This window comes from Microtus oregoni, unplaced genomic scaffold (assembly GCF_018167655.1).
Source record: "Microtus oregoni isolate MIOR12 unplaced genomic scaffold, Mior012 000012F_ref0000307, whole genome shotgun sequence".
NCBI lineage: Eukaryota > Metazoa > Chordata > Mammalia > Rodentia > Cricetidae > Microtus > Microtus oregoni.
Window position 1 is genome coordinate 14161329 of NW_024543071.1, and position 20847 is coordinate 14182175.

General features: G+C 43.6%; 1 protein-coding gene and 1 pseudogene across 2 annotated transcripts in view; one reads left to right on the forward strand and one right to left on the reverse strand.

Moving 5' to 3' along the window:
* The window catches only part of Cnnm2 (cyclin and CBS domain divalent metal cation transport mediator 2), a 125713-nt gene that overhangs the window by 99099 nt on the left and 5767 nt on the right, over positions 1-20847 (reverse strand). The window contains exon 3 of one of the 2 annotated variants that reach the window (XM_041660910.1): positions 20034-20062. The exons of the other annotated variant lie outside the window; for it this stretch is intronic. The gene's annotated coding sequence lies outside the window, so the exon portion shown is untranslated. Of the gene's footprint in view, positions 1-20033; positions 20063-20847 lie in introns of those variants that run through there. 2 annotated transcript variants of the gene reach the window in all.
* Positions 16659-16759, forward strand: LOC121454836 (annotated as a pseudogene).

Here is a 20847-nt window from a genome sequence, read left to right on the forward strand (position 1 = left end):
CCTAATTCCTCAATGTGTAAGAAGTCCTGCAGCAAAGGAAGGCTAGCAAGAGCTGATGTTGGTGAGAAGAAAAGCCACACAAATCTCAAAACAATAGTCTGCTGACATGCGATAAAAACATAAACGAACATAACACAGTCGGAGTCATTGCCTATTAACGCCATGCAAGTGTTAATGGAAAAATATCAGCCAGTGCACAAAGGTCAAAGTTCAAACTAAAGGTCCTAGCACTCAGAACCTTTGTGTATCTGTCTGGCTTTCTGGTCTTCTCCAAATTCTCTCACCCCTTTGGCTTTGCTTCACTTCAGAAGAAAGGAAACCGAAGCTTTATCACCAGCAGAAGCCATGGCCATCCTTCGAGGCCATCCTCAGAAATCGACTTCTCTCTACAGTCCAACTCCACAGTGTTCTCTGTCTCAAAATGCCAGCGTGGCCAGTAAAATCTGGCAGGTTCTTCGTCCTACAGATGAAGACAATGCTGTCAATTCCTGGACCACACGGGATTGGGGCATCCTTGTCTCTGTATGATCTCAGATATCATCACAGCACAACCACACATAGTGCACAGAAGGTGAGCAGGTGCCTCAGAACAGCGCTGTAGCACGAGATAGAGATGATGCTATATCGGGTCCCTTGCTACCTTATAGGCTTCTGTTAATGGATTCACAAACTTAAGAACACATTCATTAAAGATTACTGCAAACACTGGTGATGGTTTGCTGCATGGCTGCAATCCCAGGCATGGGCAAACAGATCTCTGTGAGTTCGAGACCAGCCTGGTCTCCACAGCAAGTTCCAGGCCAGCCAGGGCTACATAGTAAGACCCCATCAACATAACCAACAAGAACAAACAATATGATTTTATCTACATAACTGCAGAAGGGCTAGGTGTCACTTCCAACGTTGAGTAACCTGAGAGAGTGACCTGGTCTTTGTAGCTTCAGTCTCCTGACTAAACCAGGACTAGCAGGGACTACTCCATAAGACTTCTGTGAAGTCAAAAGAAATAACGGGAAACAGTTCATTAAAAGGGGCTCAGTACCTAGCAGCTCCTCCCTTTCACGGGTTAGAGTTGCAAGTGACTGCTGAAGTAGCACTAAAGCTAATGTTGGTCTTCAGACTCTTATCCCCGCCATTCTTCACTGCAAACCGCACGCCTCAGCCCAGAACTGCTGGGTGGAACAGAGACATTTGAAAGCTCAGCAAGGTTCTTCGGGGTAGCTGGGTAATGCAAACACATACCAGGGCTGTGCTTTCTCCTGTGCCTGGCATCAGCGCTCAATGACGCCAAGTGTAATGTCCAGTCGTTTCCATGTAACACAGCTACCAACCTGGCCATGACATTGCCATCGTATTACCAGCCCCTCCTGGCAAACCTCAGACTTCCAGCAGAGCTCCTGTTCCGAGGCAGAATGACATCTTAGTCACAGTTGTACTAGAGACCAGGGGCTCCTGCCAGAGGCCACGCATACTATGTCATCTTAGACACGGTTCCTTGGGCAACCAGCACTCATGTTCCCCAGTGATACACCAGAGAATTCCAGCAGGCTTACTGAAAAGGATCCCATTGAACATTTTAAAAAATATTAAAATTTATTTGTTTTTGTTTGGTTTTTTTTTTTAGTTTTTCAAGACGGTTTCTCTGTGGTTTTGGAGCCTGTCCTGGACCAGGCTGGCCTCGAAATCACAGAGATTTGCCTGCCTCTGCTTAAAATTTATTTGTAAGAAGTGTGGATAAACAACCACAGAACATAACAAAATAGGAAGTTAAGTTTACCAAACACGCTCAAAGGTCACAGAGTGACTGGACTCAGAGGCATGCCACTGCCCCAGGAGAAACTAGTATGAGTACTGCGGAAGAGGAAAAGCATATAAAAAAGCACTTAAAACACAGTACTAAAAGGTGTGTTCTAAGCAGTTTCCGTGACAACCAAGGACGGAGAAGTGACGTGCCTGATGCAATGCCCGAGTTATGATTGGTGGGCTGGAAAAACCAACAACAAATATTTCCTTTGTGTTAGAGTTGAGTTGCCCACATGACTGTCAGGAGAACGCACTAGCTTTCTGACATATTAGTAGCATACAATAATTACATGGTGCTAATGTAGAAGACAGGTGCTGGGCTGAGCAGGGTGAAGCTAGTTCCACAGTTTCTGGGAGGTAGGGCTTGTGGCAACTTAGCTGATTTATCAACTGGAAACATCGATGCTTATGAATTTTTCATTCTTACCTTAGTACTTTCCTTCTACCAAATTAATGAACAACTGAGTACACTCTAGACACCTTTGCCCAGCAACATCTCTAGTCCCCTTAGTCATAATATATTACCACATAATGACTGAAACGCCACTGTCTACTTAGAACTAACAGCCTAACGCTCTCGCAGGGGCTCTCCCAGCATCCTGCAGGTACCTCCGCTAAAGTCACCACCAAAAGTGTCTCAAGATTGCACGCTCTCTGAGACAGTAAGTTCTTCATGGTCACACCTCAGGCACCTCTGGCACTAAGACACTGACCGGACAGAATATGCTCAACCCCACCATTACAGGCAGACTGGTAAACTGTGACCTTCCTCACAGGCCTATCCTCAGGCAGATGGATGGAAACGGCAGCTAGGGAGCCTGACGAGGTGAGTTCATTGTCAGATGACTTGTCTACATTCAGTGCTAATGCACACAAGTGCCCTGTGTCTGCACACCAGAGCCCTGTGTCTGCACACCCGTGCCCTGTGTCTGCACACCCGTGCCCTGTGTCTGCACACCCGTGCCCTGTGTCTGCACACCAGAGCCCTGTGTCTGCACACCCGTGCCCTGTGTCTGCACACCCGTGCCCTGTGTCTGCACACCCGTGCCCTGTGTCTGCACACCTGTGCCCTGTGTCTGCACACCCGTGCCCTGTGTCTGCACACCAGAGCCCTGTGTCTGCACACCAGAGCCATGAACACTGACTGTTCCAATGATGCTTTGCCATCAGTACCAGCACAGAGGACCCGTGTCAGACTGCTTAGTTGGCCTGCCTCTCTACCTCATGCCAAAACAGCCCCGTGGACTTAAGCCAAGACTTGTTTCGTGCATCCCGTTTTCTCTCCAGTAGATTTTCCACACAGAGATAAAAGTCATTCCATGTTCTCAAACACTCCAAAACTTCAAAGCAACTTTTTGCTGCTCTTAGGAGAAAGCGTAGGCCCCTTAGCACCACCTCAAGAGGCTTCTCTACTCCAGCCTCTCCTGTCTCTGGATACACCGTGTCATGTCTACACCCTCCCTCCCATAGGGTGTCCCAGCCATCACACTCATGTTTCTGGCACAATCAGTAACACTTTTCACTTTATCACATCTCCCTGTAATTGTTTCTTTCCCACACACTAACTCCCCTGGCTACCACCTACTTAACTGTCAAGTCCTGAGTCACCAAATACCACTTCCTTCCTTCCCTCCCATCTCACCTACCGGAGCTGGTGAGGCACACCCATGCAGGTGCTGTTTACCTGAGTGTTATGTGCAGTGTCTATCTCGTCATCCCATCCTACCCCTAAACTATATGTGCCCTGAGAACGACTGTGCTCAACAAAAAGAAACGCCTGTTTTAAAAAACAAATTATTTTTAAGCTTAGTAATAGAAACTATGAAAAACCAATGATTTCACCTGGGTGCATGTGTGTGTGTATGTGTGTGTGAGTGCACTGCATGCATGTGTGTGTGTGTGCGCGCGCGTGTGTATGTGCGTGTGTGTGTGTGTGTGTGTGTGTGTGTGTGTGCTTCACTGCTTTATAAGTTTTTTTCCATTCAGTTTTTAAAAACTCAGGTCAAAATTTAAAAGCATCATGGTGAAAGACTGTGAGGAGCATGTTCGTTTTACTAAAGCACAGAGACAGAGGCATCTAAACCGCCAGTTATGCCTGAACCTAGTCATCGCTTTAGAGCAACATGAACTGTGGCTTTATATAGAGAACTGAGTCCTTTCTAAAGTGATTTTAAACCCGGAGAACTATAAACGAGTTGTAGTACCTGTGAAGCAGTAAGAGAAAGACTAGAATGTATGCCAGAGAAGGGGCTTCACACATATGGAGTTAGTAGCTGAAGCAGGGCAAGCCAGTTATCAGGGAAAAATATTGGCTCCTTAGTGGCTTGGAGACACTTCCCATCGTACTGACATTTACTGTGAGCAAGAAGCTCTGACATTTGGAGAAGAAGTGTGTGTGTGTGTGTGTGTGTGTGTGTGTTTGTATGCATGTGCATATGTGTAGGTATATACATATATATGTATATATACACTAGTATTTTAAAGAAAAAGAGAGATTTAGTATATTAAATGTGTCCAGTCCTTTCTCAGAGACAACACTGTTTTCTTCAAGTAGGCACCTGTGTTAGCATGTTGTAGGCTCTTCTCCTTGTATGAAAAGTAAATAGATGTAAAAGAAGAACCATGCCAAACTCCCAGCCCTTTCCCAACAGTGCTTAAAGTTCTAGCCCAGTTATAAATCATAGTAGTTAAGTGACTCCTGCAGGCCACAGAAAACACTAAAGTTCAGAACTGAAGCCATAATGCCTCCTGGGTATTCAATTATTAATGTACTTCCCCTAAGACTTAACCCATCTAGCGCACCTGGCAAGAATTTGGGCTCAATGGAGCTGCACAAGCTGGGGAAAACAGACATTTTAAAAAAGAAAATAAAGATGCCAAATCACTGTGAAAGTTTGTTAGGACAACGACTGACACAGCTTTTAAAAGTCCTCTGTGAGGAGTGGCCTGGCCCTACAAGAGACTTCACAGTCAATATACACAAGGACCGGCCAAATGTGTCCATTACACAGAACAAGGACTCCAAGGAGCTCACGGTGCTCCCTAACACACCCCCGGCCTGCCTTCTGTAGTATCACTCCCTCCTGCTGAGATGCCCCGAACCTCAGCACAGCCTTTGCCCTCTTCCAGGGCTGTCCTGAGGACACCTCCCTTCTACATGGCTACAGCCCTGCAGAATATCCCTTCTAGCACTGATGATCTCATCCTGCTTTTCATAACTACTACCAGGACTTTTCCCTCTGTTCCTTGAGGTCTTGCACAACAGGTAGAAAAGCTTTCCGTTTTCTACACTGCTGTATGTACTTTGGGCCAGATATTTATGGAAGCTGTCAGACCTAGACAGATACAAAAGCCTGAGACTCAGCCCTGTCAGTCTGGGAAAGCAGTTGATGACCGCAGAGCTGGCGTGGTTCAGCTGATACAGCAGGCATTTATCAAGAACCTCCCGTGGCAAGCCCAGAGGTGAGCTAAACAAGATTCCTGCCTTTGAGATCACGATCCAGTAGAAGAGGTTACCAATGAAAACAACAGTTGCCCATAGGAAAAACGACAGATCTCCACCGCGATAGCTAAGGTATGAGCAGGGTCCTGTTGCCACACCGTAGACGGAACAAACTTGGCCTGAAGGTTGGTGGAAAAGCCGCCACTGCAGAATCCAGCTCATGTTAATATTCAGGAAAAAAGAACAAGAAAAGGAAGGAAGAGTGTAACCAGCCAAGAAAACAGCACGTAAGAAGGCAAGAGAGATAAGAGCCAGGAACCCCATACCAGTGTGGCCAGAGTTTGAAAGACAGGTGAGGGGCCAGGGAAGGGGCCACTTGACTCTCTTAAATAGAAGAAAGGTTACCCTCTAGTTGAGGTAGTATGTTTTATATCCTTGGTCAATAAGAGGCTACTGGCACAGTGGTGGAGCTCAGTAGTAGAGAACTTACCTACCACATATAAGGCCCAAGGTTCTATCCCCAACACTGCCCCAGCCCCCTAAAAGTCAGAAAACACAACATCTAGTACTAACTTTGCCACTCACTGTGCAATTCCTCTTGGGCACAAACGCCCACCTGGAAAATGAGGTGCTTGGACTGCATTCATGACATTCTCGTTCCTCATCCCTTCCACACTAGAGTGGAGAAGCCCAAGCTAGTGTAGATAAGGACAGAGAGGGCAACTTAATGCAGTGGCCCTTTTTACAGAGAAAAGGATGCCCAAATCACTGGGTACATGTGTGGGGTTTACAGGACATGTGTTCAGTCTCCAACTGTCATCCCACAATTAGTGATTTATTAAGACGGGGTCCAGTGAGATGGCTCAGTAGGTAAAAACCTCCAAACCTGGTGACCTCAGTTCAATCCCCTATGGTGGCAGAGAACCTGACCTCCAAATTCATGGGCATGTACACACATACACACACTAAATGTCACAATTTTCAAGAGAGTAAGTACTTCATAATGTGTTCTTGGAAAACAAACAACAAACAAACAAACAACAACCTTAATTCTAATTGTAAGAAAACAGTCACAACTCCAGACTGCAGAACCTTATACACATTAACTAGCCTGAATTCTGCACAACCGTGAGGGTCGTCCCAGGGCCATAAGAGTGAGACAGACAGACAGATAGATAATAGATAGATAGATGGATGGATAGAAAGAAAGAAAGATGGATAGATAGATAGATAGATAGATAGATAGATAGATAGATAGATAGATGAGAAAGGGAGGGGAAATGAGCTAAAGGGAAGAATGTAGAGAAAGAAAAAAGGCAAGGAACTTTTCTAGATTAAAAGGCCATGCCGGGTGGTAATGGTGCATGCCTTTAATCCCAGCACTCGGGAGGCAGAGGCAGGCAGATCTCTATGAGTTCGAGACCAACCTGGTCTACAAGAGCTAGTTCCAGGACAGGCTCCAAAGCCATAGAGAAACCCTGTCTCAAATAAACCAAAAAAAAAAAAAGCCATCAAAGAGACAATTAAAGGAATATGGACTGAATATTAGATAATATGCTTGTATTGATATTACATTGTTAATTGTGCAACAATACAGGGCTTATTTTGGAAAACCCCTTAGACTTTATTTTTATTTTACATTTATTTATTCATCATGTGCATGTGTGTGTAAATGTGAGTGTGTATGAGTGTGTATTGTGAGTGTGTGTATGAGAACAACAGGCAGGACTCAGTTCTCTCCTTCCACCATGTTGGCAGCAAATACTCTTACCCGCTGAGCCATCAGCCCTGTCCTTCCACTCACTAAACAATACATGCTAAAGTATTTAGGAGTAAGGCTTTATAATGTCTATAATCTACTTTTAAATGACCATGGTTCAGGAAAGAAAGACGCATATATTTGCATACACACACATGTATGGAGAGATATAAGACAAAACCTTAACATTATACACATGAAACAAAATAGTATTCAGTTAATCTTGACACGTGGCATAACACAGATAAACTTCAAGGACATGAGTGGAAGTGGGATAAGTCACATACAAATGGACAAATACAATAGGGTTACTTATAAGACCCCAAGAATAGTTACAGTCAGAGACAGAAGGTAAGGCCGGGTGCATTTAATCCCAGACAGAGACAGGTGGGTCTAGGCTAGTCTGGGCTACATAGCAAGTTCCAGGCCAGCTAAATCTATATAGTAAGACCTTGTCTCAAAAAAATTGGAAAACAAAGATCCTGAAGTATAGTGGTTCTCAGAGGCTGTGGGGAGGATCCCATGGAATGACAACTCAGCATTCAACAGACCTGCAGTTTGCATTTGGCAAGAGCCAAAAAGTTTTACAAGACTTGCAAAGAGTTATTCAAAAAACCTTTAACATTCCTGACCTGCACACCTAAAATGGAAAACTTCACGTTATGGATATGTTACCATCATTTTTTTAAATAATTGAAATTTTTAGAAAATGTTTGGATGAGTACTCTGTGTTTTCAGTTGCTAACTGGTTCCTGAGATCACAGATGTCTGGACTGGAGCTCATAGGGAAAGGATATAGAAGACAGTTTCTGATTCCTAAACATACGGCCATTCCTTCTGGGACAATTATACCACTAGCCTTGGTATTACAAAGATCTCTCAAATCACACCACCTCCCAATAATATTCCCCAATAGTTCCCTCCCTATGTCAGGTCAGGTATGTGAGAAGAGAAAATAAAAAGGACAGTGACAGGTAAGTGTTTGGGGAAGGGACTGGAATTTTAGATGGGACTGTCACAGCATTACTGAAGTGGCCTCTGAGTAAAAACCTAATCTAGGAAAGGAAGACAGGCACAATGTTCTTGTAAGCAAGGCCATTCCAGAGAAAGAGAGCAGGGGCCACCGAGGCCAAAGGAGCATGCTGGAGTACCTGCAGTGGTGGAAAAAAATCAGGAAGGCCAGGGTGCACAAGCAGTGAGTCAGATGCAAAAGTCGGGATGGAGTCAGAGGGAGTAGCACCTCGTGGGCCCACAACAACTCTACAGTACTTTCTCAATCTTGGTTATTTTAACATTTAAAATAAGGTACTGTCATAGTACTGTAAAGAGAGGAGGCTTTTCACCATCTGGTGCAATGCTACATTCAAGGATGTTCATCCTGGCTGAGGTATGCTACATTCAAGGATGTTCATCCTGGCTGAGGTATGCTACATTCAAGGATGTTCATCCTGGCTGAGGTATGCTACATTCAAGGATGTTCATCCTGGCCGAGGTATGCTACATTCAAGGATGTTCATCCTGGCTGAGGTATGCTACATTCAAGGATGTTCATCCTGGCTGAGGTATGCTACATTCAAGGATGTTCATCCTGGCCGAGGTATGCTACATTCAAGGATGTTCATCCTGGCTGAGGTATGCTTCATGAAACAAGGTGAAGGAGACCATCTTAGGAGTTGTGCCATAGAGAAAGGGAGGGAAAGAGGGGCAGAGAAGGAGGGGGAGGGAGGGAGAGAGATCCTCACTAATTCATTTTAAACAGACTAATGAGCTGAGCATATAGACACATACCTAAAATCCCAGCCTTTGGGAGGTAGAGGCAAGAACAGCACTGGTTCAATGTCAGCCTGAGCTACACTGCAAGCCTTTGTTGCAAAATACGGAAGAAAAAAGGCCACATTAATTTAATTTGAAAATAAAATGAACTTATAGAGGCATATAGAACATAGCAGGCACAAATAAAAGAACTCCAAAGGTCTGGGTGGTAATGGTAGGAATTAAAACAAAACAACTTGAATAAGCATTTCAAAAGCAAACCACTAACAAGATACAAGCAGAAAAACAGTATCAGTTCACATGTATAACACATTACAGAACAAAAAATGGGTCCAATTTAACTTTGTATGGCCCACAGTTCTTTGTTAGAACACCCAATAAAGCTTACGGATTAAAATAAACCAAAGAAAGCTTTCTGTTGATGGAGAAAGTCCATGAAAGAGCAACAAGGACAAAAACCTCAGGAAAGGCTGCCTTAGGAATGGAAGAGAAATTCAGGAGGAGAGAGGCTAGAGGCGAGCAGGGGCATTGTGAGAGCCAAGCTGGAGAGGAGAGTGGGCCACAGCTACTGCCAACCTCAGCGAAAGAGCCAAAACAGCTAAGAAGGGTGACAACCAAGATGCCAATGACATCACTGGCTAAGACTGTCTGAAGCCAGACTGTTGAGAACTCAAGCTGAAGCCTCATGCGAGAAGAGGAAACCACTAGCTGTTTTTCTTAAGAAATTTTTCAGTAAAAAAACGAAAGGAAAAATAGGTAATGATGGCCCATAATCCAGAATTCTGCCAGAAACACCTCCATTTACCTTTGAACAGGTGATGGGATCATGTAATTCTTATGAAGGTATTTATAACATTCAGTATGGCTAGGGCCTCAAGCTACCAGGTTGGGTGAATGAATGTAAAAAAGACATTGCTGCCTTTTGAGGAAAGGGCAGTAAGCCTCCACACCTTGTCTAATATCTAGCTCGGAGAATGGCCTTCTGAGGTCACAGAGCAAGCACGACTCGCTGACTTGTTAGATATTTAGCTAATGGAAGCTAAGCCAGATTAAGCCAATTAAGGTTCTTTCACCAGTATGTTTGAGTACCACTAATGACCTCTGTGGTCCCTCAGAGGTCAAATGAATCCTCCAGCATCAAGAGACACCACAGTGTGTTCCTGATTCAGAGGGAGGCATAAGATGCTGCCAGGAGGTCTGTACCAACGGTGGGCTTCGCCATCCAGGAATCAGGTCAGACCTGGTAGACACTTTTAAATAATGTGTGTTTGTACAATACACGTGGCGCAATGCTGTCTGACAGCAAAGTAAACATCAGCTTCTCTTCCTAGAATGCTTGTTGTCCTTAAGTTAGCCAACAGGACACAGACAAAGTCTATTTGTCATTATCGTGCATTATTTTAAGACAGACTTTAGTAAAGACACCTACATGATAGCTTATGTGCTCTGTGACAGAGAATCCTAAAAAAACACATCCTTAATGATTTTGTCATTATGCAAACAGTCTGAATAGCATACAACAGGGTATACACACACACACACACACACACACACACACACACACAATACCCTATTGCTTTTTTGGGTCATGAACAAGCAAGATTAAATCAAACCTTGCTAAATTATTGGCTACTGATGGATTTCTGCGAAGGGACAACCATTGTCTTCAGCTGAGTACCACTAACAAAGCAACTAGGCTCCAATGAAAAGCTTCAAACTCATTGTCACGTAGATGGCCCTGGCTAAACTCAATGGGTCACAAAATAAAATAAAAGACATAAATGAGGAAAAGGAACTTGTAGAGAGAAGGGTAAGGAACAGGGTCGGGAGTGACAGCAACTACAGTGTAGTATACATGCGTGTAAAATCGCCAAAGAACAAATCCAATCACAGTCATGAAGAAAACAGAATTAACAAGAGAACAGTAAGTATAAGATGAGAGAGGCTGCTGACAGCAGAACACAGCAGAATGCCTATGGCACACCGTTTCACCAGGAGGAATACACTCTAGTAGCCGGAAGGTAGTGGCACATGACTTCAATTCCAGCAGAGGCAGAGGCAGGCAGATTTCTGAGTTCAAGCCCAGCCTGGTCAAATTATGTGACAGCCATGGCTGTATAGAAAAATCCTGTCTTGGAAAAAGAAAATGAATACACTCTAAATGAGTGGTATATGTAATATATAGTAAAACAGTGAAATATAATATAATAAATACATTAGCCAATACCATAGTCATTCGTTACCAGACAGGTACTATATGTTTTATGTGCTATACTTTCCTGTGAGTAGCAGGCCAGTGGGTACATCTATACCACCGTCGCCACAAACACACGAAGGGTGCATTCTACTCCAACATTACTGCCTAAGCAGCAACAGGAGTTTTCTACTCTGCTATAATCTGATGGGACCACTCTCCTGTGTTGTTAAACACTGACCAAAATGTCTTACGTGCTGTGACTGCAATCATTAGAAAGTTTCTATATGGAGTCAGAAAAAAAAATGCTGTTTATCTGAGAACATACAAAGTTTTATAGACCTAAACTAACACCTGACCCTTACAAAGTTAAAAAGTCTTCTTACTTTAGTAATCAGCATGAGACCGTCTAGAACCTTGGATGCGCACTTCAAGCACAGGGCTCCAGAGTACAGCTTTTATTCTTTTATGGCCTTTGACAATCTTGGTTGGGTTGCAGTGGCCATTTCCACAGACAAACAGGGCACGGGAAGGCTGGGCTCTCTGTTCGGTAATCAACTCTCCAGAGAAGATATTATTCCTGACAACCTTTAAACCAAGGACACCCATGAGTATCAAAAGGAAACACACCTTAGAAGAAATGGCAGAGTACGGTGTATTGTTCTAACTCTTTTTCTTCTTAATTTTCCGTCATAAAATCCGCTCAAACAGTTCCGAGTCTTGCCTGAGTCTCAGAACTATCTACACCCAAATGCCTCTACAGAGTCAAGTCAGCACACTGCTTTTATAATCACAGATGGGCAAACGGAAAAACTGAGGCTTTGCGCACTCCGGTAAAGATCACAAGATGCCCTCAGCTGTCTTTGCTGCATGGGAAAACACTGACCCTCTCAGATTACTACTCTGCACACACCAGCATTTAAAATGAAAGAAAGAGGGAAGGAAGGGAGGGCGAGAGGGAGGGAGGGAGAGAGGGAGGGGAACGGAGGTAAGGATAGAGGGAGGGGGAAGGAAGGGAGGGAGGGAGGGAGGAAGGAAGGAAGGAAAGAAGGAAAGAAGGAAAGAGGGCTGGGACATAGCTCCGAGCGTGTTGGCCTGGCACTTGTGAGACCTGGATGTCATTCAGTACTACAGAGATTCATTTTCTCTCCTAGTGACCTGGAAACTGATGGTGGCACTGAAAGGTGCTAGCTAACAGCCAGGCCTCTTCCAGCCCCTACAAAGCAAACCCTTGGGGAGCGGTCTTCTTCAGAAGGCACTGTCATTTCTGACGCTGGGTTTTTATTAATCGTGTTCCACAAGTGCTACGATTAAAGGCGTGCACCACCACTGTCTGGCTTTCAAAACTATTTTAAAGGCTTTATTTTCATGTGTATGAGTGCTTGCCTGCATCTATGTACATACATGCCTGATGCCCAAGGAGACTAGCAGATGACACCAGACCCCTTAGAATTGGAGTTATAGTGGGCCTCCAAATGGGAGGTAGGAACCAAGTGCAGACTCTGTGAGAGCAGCAAATACTTGTAACCACTGAGCCATCCTTCCAGACCAAGAAGTTCATGTGAACTTTGTATTTTGTTGTTGTTGTTGTTGTTGTTGTTTTTGTTTTCCTTGGTTTTTCAAGACAGGGTTTCTCTGTGTAGCCCTAGCTATCCTGGAACTTGCTCTGTAGATCAGGATGGCCTCAAAAGTTCATGTGTTTTTAAAAACATTTTTCTATTTTGAAAAACATTTGTTATCTAATAAGTCCAACAGGTTGCAGAATGTAAGATCAATGTACAAAACCACTTGTATCTCTATATATTAGCTATGAACAATTGGAAAATAAAATTAATAAAAGAATCCCATTACTGTGGTATAAAAAAACAAATCAAATACTTAGTAATAAATTTAACAAAAGGAAACTACCAGCAATGCACTGAACTAAAAGAAAAACCTAAACGAGTAAGAGGACATTCCCATTCCTGGATGAAGACTCACTATCAACATCACAGCACTCTTCAAACTGACCTAAAGATGCTGTGAGCCCTTACCAAAAGTCCAACTCTTTCACAGAAACGGACAAGTGGGCCCATGAAAACTGACGGTGCACACTTCCCAATTTAAAAACTCATTAAAAAGCTGCATGGACCAAGAAAGTGTGGTTCCAGCCTTAGAAGATCAGCAGAGAAATTTAAGGCTCAGAAACAAGCCTTCGTTTTTATAGGGTGTTAAGACAATTCAATATGGAAAGAATAGTCCTTTCAACAAGTGTGCTCCGACAACTGGATGCCCACACTCAAGAGCACGAAAGGGACCCACCTGACCCTGGGTACACTAACTCAGGATGGTAAAAGACCTGAGAGCAAAACTGTGAAACAAACATAAGACAAAGACATCAGCATAAATCTCCATGACTGTGGACCTGGCGTTGTGCTTCACGTACACGAAAGTATGACTAAAGGAAAATGGCAAATTGGCTTTACCAACATTAAAGACTTTCTTTTTCAAAGTAAAAAGGCAACTCACAGAATGGGATTATATTTACACATCATATAGCTGATAAATGACCAATAGTCCACACACAAAAAGAGCTCTTAAAATTCAAAAGGAGATGGCTCAGCAGTTAAGAGTACATACTGCTCTTGCCGAGGGCTGGAGTTCAGTTCCCAGCACCATGTCAGGCAGATCAATAGCAGCTACTCCAGCCTCAGGGAATCTAATACTGATCCCTGTGAGCACCTTACACACCCCACACACAGATGTACCCAGACATTATCACACAATTTAAAACATAAATAAGAAATGGGCAAAGAGACTACACAGACATTCCCAAAAGATATAGCGGTGACTGTAAACACAAGTAGAGATGTTCAACATCTCTACGACTGCAAAGATGCGAATCAAAGCCACAGGAAATACCACTTCACATTGTCTAGCAAGTCTGTAAAGGGGGTGTATGTGCAGCAAGCATAAAGATATGGAAAGACTGGAACCTCACAAACTGCTGCAAAGGATATAAAATGGCACAGTCGCTTTGGAAAAGCTTAGAAATTTCTCAGAAAGTTAACAACTGAGTAACCACGTGACTCCTACACAGTTGTCCAAGAAAACTGAAAACCTATTTCTACACAAAACCTGTGCACCACCATTCACAGCAGCGTTATTCATGGCAAAAATGCAAATAACACAGATGGATACCTACAGGTAGAAGCATAAACAAGATGTGTTAAATCCTTGAGCTGAACTGGATGGTGGCGGTCACACCTGTAATACCAGTCCTCAGGAGGCAGAGGCAGGAGGATCTCTGTAAATTCAAGGCCAGCCTGGTCTACAAAGTGAGTTCCAAGACAGAGAAGACTACACAGAGCAACCCTGTCTTGAAAAAAAAAAAACAAAACAATAACAACAAAAATCCTTGAGATGAGATATTTGGCATCAAAAAGAGGACAGATTCATACTGTATCGTGAACAGAATATACTTCTACTGAGAAAAAGAAGCTGCATTCATTTAGATGTGATGTTCAGGATAGGGTCACCGAGAGAGAAAAAGCAGATAGATGGGGGAGCAGAGACCCAGAGGATGACAACAGATTGTGGGAGCAGGAAGTGAGAGTGACTGCTTTCAGGTGTAGGGGTTCTCGTGGGTGTAGGATGGAAATATTTTGAAAGGACAGCAGTGATGGTTGTGCAACTTGAGAATAAACTACATCCTTACGGTAACAATTTGTAAAAGAACTATCTGTGTCAGCAATCAAATGCTCCAGGGGAAATAAAGTGATACTGAGGTCCTCAGCATGAGCAAAGGTGAATTTTCCAGGATCAGGACACATAACGTTCTTAGCAGAGCTGAAGTTTTTCCAAGTGTATCACTGTACAAAGTTAACAAGCAGACTTCTGCAGAGATCAGCCAGGATCACCCCACCCACACCCACCAACCACTTTTCCTTTTTTACATTCCCTTCTAGTCTAGGCATGTGCATATTTTTACAAGTCTATAATCCTTACAAATAATCACCCTACATTTCCCACAGCCCTCAAAATTATCATTAAATGATTGTAATTAGCTGACATCTCTAATTCCCTAAATGTTCCTCTATGCCGTCTCCACGTGTTGTTTCGTCATTCACAGGCAATGTTACAGCATACACGAACAGCAAGGCCAACATGACCCTTTTCTTTCCTTGAACCACTGAGCAGAGATTTCAGAGAAGAAACTGCTAACCCCAAGGACAGTTAGGATTCCTGAACGCCTCTCAAATGTGTCACAATTACACTGCTCTAAGTTACACAAACTTGCTTTATTAACATCACTATTTTTATACTTTTGATATAATCAATGCCGAAACCATTTTATCAGAGTAATCTGAGAATTTCCTTTTATATTAAAACCTGGGACATTCAAGGGCTTTCAAAACTCATGAAAACTTTCTGTATATTTTTCGTCTTTGTTATCCCTTCCTGTCACCTATAGTTATAATCCTCACTCTTGTACTTTAGAGAAATTAGAACATGTAATAAACTGCAGTCAGCTTGTCAAATTAGCAAACAGCCGGAAAAGGGTGGGCCCTGAATTCAACCACATTGCCAAGGAGGGCTGGTGAGATGGCCAGTGGGTGAAGGGTATGCCACCAAGCGATCTGAGTTCAATCCCCAGTACCCACATGGTGGAAGGAGAGAGCCAGCTTTTCTGGCTGCCGCATTTGCACCAGGGCGCACATACACACGTACCAATAATGAGAACAAAGAAGGAAAAACTTTTATAAAAGAGAAGGGGGTGGGGGCTACGCTAATTAGTCTCTTATGAGATTCTGACAATACAACCATGATAAACCCTGACTGTCAATCTTAGTCTGGACTGCAAACAGCTACTGTGAACTGACCCATGAAAAATTCATGTTGAAACTTAATCCTCACCATGGGGGTACTAAGAGCCGGGGCCCTGAGGGCAGGCCGGGTCATGAGGGTGGCCTCAAGAATGACTCAGGCCCTTATGCCAGGCTGGAGGAAACTAGCCTAAGGCTCTTTTGTGCCCTGTCACTTTTCTGTCATATGAGGACAAGGTAAGAAAGTCTTTACTAGACACCAAATCCCTGATCTTGGACTTCCCAGCCTGGAGAGCTGGGAAAAACACACAGATGTACAAATTATCCAGTCTCTGGAATTGTGTTCCAGTCACAGGAACTTAATCTGCTCTTGCCACCACATACAACTATCAATAAAGTACTATTATAATACAAAAATAACCAAGTAGGCATTAACTATCCCGGAGTCTTAATTATTTTCACTTTTTTTTCTTTTCTTTTTCTGACACAAGATCTTGCTGTACTTTCCAGATTGACCTTGAAACCACCATGCTCCTGCCTCAGCCTCTGAAGCACTAGGATTACAGGAGTGTGCCGCCCCGCCTGGCACACATTAGTTCTGACTGCATATGATACGAGTTAGGAACCAGCTCCATTTCCTACTAGGATCAAAGAAGTCAGTTACGATCCAAAGCAGATGCAAGGGACCCCTACTTCTCTTAACTGTTAAGCAGCGGCATTCTTCCCACGGCATGCCAAGCCAAAAAGAATCACTCAGGCCCAGGTCTGACATGCATCAATAGAAGACACCGAGTGTGAGAGATGAAGACCCAGTCAGAATAGTATTTATGATCAGTGGCAGCACTAACACAAAACAGGGGAAAGCTCCAGGCAGTTAAGCCACTGGGGTGGGTGGATAGCACTCAATGGCTACAAAGAGCAGCCTCCTTGGAGTATACATCCTACTGCTTGTACAGGTCCCCTAAGGGACCCTGGAGAGTTTTCTGCTGGATATGCATGTACCTGACCTCGATGCTATGCCCAACCCAGACTCCAGACAGGTATGTGGGTGCCACTGGAGAGCCCCAGGCATGCAACTTGACCAGGTCATCAGGTCCATCTGCACCAACTGTGGAGTGAGGAACATGTGATTGAGGGTCTGTGTAGAGCCAAGTGCAAGGTCCCTGGCTACCAGAAGGTCCACATCTCAGAGCAGCAGGGCTTTACTATTCAATGCAGATGAATTTGAAGACATGGTAGCTGAGAAGTAGCTCATCCCTGAGGGTTGTGGGGTCAAATACATCCCCATCTGTGGCCTGGACAAGGGGTAGCCCTGTACCCCTGATGGCTTACATGGTGTTGAGTCCCACATCCCATCAGTCATGCTTTCTAATAAATCTCACATCAAGTCTGAAAATAAATAGATAAGTAAATAAAATCTAAACAGGGGGAGTGGTTGGTACCACCACTGCCCATTCCCACCTAGTCTGGCTCAACAGCATATATCCCACAAAGGGCAACTCGCTGTCAGCTCCCTACCTCCCCGTGAGCCCCCACCACCAAAGCTTCCTTTGAATTTTTGAAATGAACAATATAAGCCAAATTCTAATAGAGATCATCCTTGATTTTTGGAAGTTTTTGTGTAATTAGTGCCTAGAGTTAGACAGTAGCCCTTTTGGGTACAGTCTGGATGAATTGGGCAAGGACCTTGTCAGGCCTTTTTTCTTGGGTTTTGTGGGGGTTCCATATAGTGCTGGTCCCTCAAAGGGCCTCAGAATCATTTAGGTCCTGAAACATTCCATACTCTTTTGAGAGCCAGTTAATTTTAATGGTTAGGAAATTTAGGTACAATTAAAATACCATTAACCAGGAAACCCCACAAAACACACTGAGGCAACATTGTATGTTATGTTTTTATTTGCTATTGAATTGTTTTAAAAGTTTTTACATTTATTTTTATTTTATATTCATTGGTGTTTTGCCTGTATGTATATCTCTGTGAGGGTGTTAGAAATCCTAGAACTGGAGTTACAGACAAGCATGAGCTGCCATGTGGGTGCTGGGAATTGAACCTGGGTCCTCTGGAAGACCAGCCTGGTCTGTGGAGTGAGTTCCAGGACAGCCAGGGCTACACAGTGAAATCCTGTCTGGGAAAAAAGGTGGGGGAGTGCATACGATAATCATGAAGAGGAGCAAGCCTCAACACACTCAGGAACACGCTCTGCCATGACGGGACACTCCGGCCCTCAACATCTCAACAGAAATGTCTGTGAGCAGGAACAAGGAAATGCTACCCGGCAGACCCAAATCCAACTTTCACCACTCCAAAAAGAAAACCAACTAACGAGAAAGGAGCAAATATGTCCCTAACCAAAGGAGTGCTTGTATTTAACTGCTGAAGGCTAGGAGTGATCTACAAAACAATACCCATGTCTCCAAGAACACTCCCACTCTGGTCATAATAAAGTAAAACCTCAGTTATCAACTAAGCTAAAGTAAAACACAACATAAAATCCAATTACACCGTCAGACCTATTATCTATCTGTGTAACAAAGGGACAGTTGACGATTGTTTGAGCAGGAGATATCTAAAATAGTGACATCAAAGTCACAAGATAGAAACCAACAGCAAACCTGAAAACTCGGTTTCTCAGTGATGTGGCTAACCTTTAACTCTGAATAAAGGAAGGAAGGAAAGAATGCCAGTCTAGAAGTCAGGGATGCGAGTTCTGGTCCAGTGGATGTGCCAAGGACATGGCATGGCCCCAAACTCGTCCCTCCTTTCCATGTTTTATCCTGGTTACAGGGGTTGAGGGTATGGCCCCAAACACATCTCCATTTTCCAGATTTATTTTCCTTGTTCCTGGGGTTGAGAAACTATGTTTGCTACCAAGGTCATCCCCTATGAACATCCTTGAGGTAGCCTAACAATAGTAGATTCCACAGCCCTTTCCCCAGAGCCTATAATCACAAAGTCTCTGAGTGAGCCCTAGGATCTTACCCTTAATAAGTGACCCAAACAAGTCTTGTGACCTGGTGTGAAAACATCTGTCACCTGGTGAAAATATCGGCAAACATTGGACTAGAAAGTCTTCAAGCTGCGCACCTTCTCACTTCAATTCTATACTATCTGACTTCTCAAGTACACCAGAAAAGCATGCAAAATTACAACAGTTTAATATATGGTACTGCACCCACAAAAATAAGAGCATAGAAATATGCAGATCTACTGCTGATACCATTCACATCTTTTTAAAATATCCTTCTACATTCTAGACAAATAGAACATCGAATTTGGCGAACGGAAAAAATATTTCCATATTAAACTCTTTTTTTATTTTGTTTTATTTTATTTTAATTTATTTATTTATTAAAGATTTCTGCCTCCTCCCTGCCACCGCCTCCCATTTCCCTCCGCCTCCCCCGATCAAGTCCCCCTCCCTCATCAGCCCAAAGAGCAATCAGGGTTCCCTGACCCGTGGGAAGTCCAAGTAAACTCTTAACATAGTCACAGAGAAAGACTCACCAAGTTGCAGAAACAGAGAATTATGTACCTAATGAGTTTCTGTTTTCTAAGATAGAGTCCCACATACCCAGACTGGGCTCAAACTTACTGTGTAACCAAGGATGACCTTGAACTTCTGACCCTTCTGCCTCCACCTCCCAAGTGCTAAAATTACAAATATGTGTCACCATGCCCAATATATAGTGCTGGGGACTGAAACCAGGGTTCTGTACGTGCTAGATAAGCACCATACCAATTGAGCTACCGCCCCAGCCCATACCTAATGTTGTAAATGGAAATTATACATGCACCCTTCGAAGACCATTAGGTAGTCACCTGTTTCGAACTAAATCCTAGGCTGAGACAAAGAACCTCACCACGTAAGTCCCAAACAGCTGTGACCATGATTCCTGCAATACCTGAATGTAACTGTTATAAGGAAGAGGAAAAAAAAGAAAGGGGAAAAACCCAATAACTGGTTACTAATTCTTCAAAGTCACCTCGGTGTAGATACTTGGGCGGCTAGAGTCCACAACCCTTTGATAAGAAGGTAACGACAGGTAAAGGAGGAGCCCGACAGGCTGTTGTGCACCAAACAAGCAGGGTTTTGTTAAGGTTTTCTTCCCTCTGCATTGTTTTGCTTTAGACAGTTTTCTTGAGTTCTCTCATCTTCTACTGTGACTTAGGGAGCTTATTTTCTTATTTAGATTTGTAAGCAACTATCATCCAATGACCGGGCCAGTGGCTGTGAGATGTGAGCTTGAAAAGGACCACCATTAGCAACCAAGTGTTAATATGGTAACTGCAAAACAACAAAGATAAAATCACTTGACAAATTATTGTGTGACTCAAAGGGGAAACAGGTAAGAAAGCAGGCGAAACAGTGTTACATAACTGAACCATTAGAAAACTGTCGGAGGGGTGGGAATTTGGCTCCTGCACTTGTTGTTTGGAAGGACACGGGTTAGATTCCCAGCACCCACTTGAAGGCTCACCACCGCTGGGCACCAGGCATGCATGTGGTGCACAGACCTACATACAGACAAAACGCTCATATACATAAAGCAATAAAAGAAAACAGTGGTAAAGTAGCATGCTAGAGTATAATGTTGCTGTAAAACATCCACGAAGGATCTCAGTGCTGGATGTGTAACTCTCACAAAAAAAAAAAAAAAGAAAGAAAGAAAGAAAAATGGTATTGCGGTCATACAAGCAAAAACCTCCAAATATTACAATATTTAAAAAGAGGGCACCAACCTCTATCCACTATCACCAAAGCACTGGCTCTAAAGCAACAAAAACACATATAAACACATGTAACACATATAATCACATATAAGCACAAAGCCTATTGCCCAAAAGGCTCTGAGGCAATGTTTTGACAGAAGACCAAATCTCACACTCATTAAAACAGAAACGCTGGATATGAAGAGTTGGCTCAGTGCTTAGGGGTACCTGATGCTCTTGGAGAGGACCCATCAGTTCCCAGCACCCACATGGTGGTTCACAACCATCCTTAACTCCAGTTCCAAGGGATGCGATGCCCTCTTCTGACTCCCACAGGCACCAGGCAGGAGCATAGGGTCC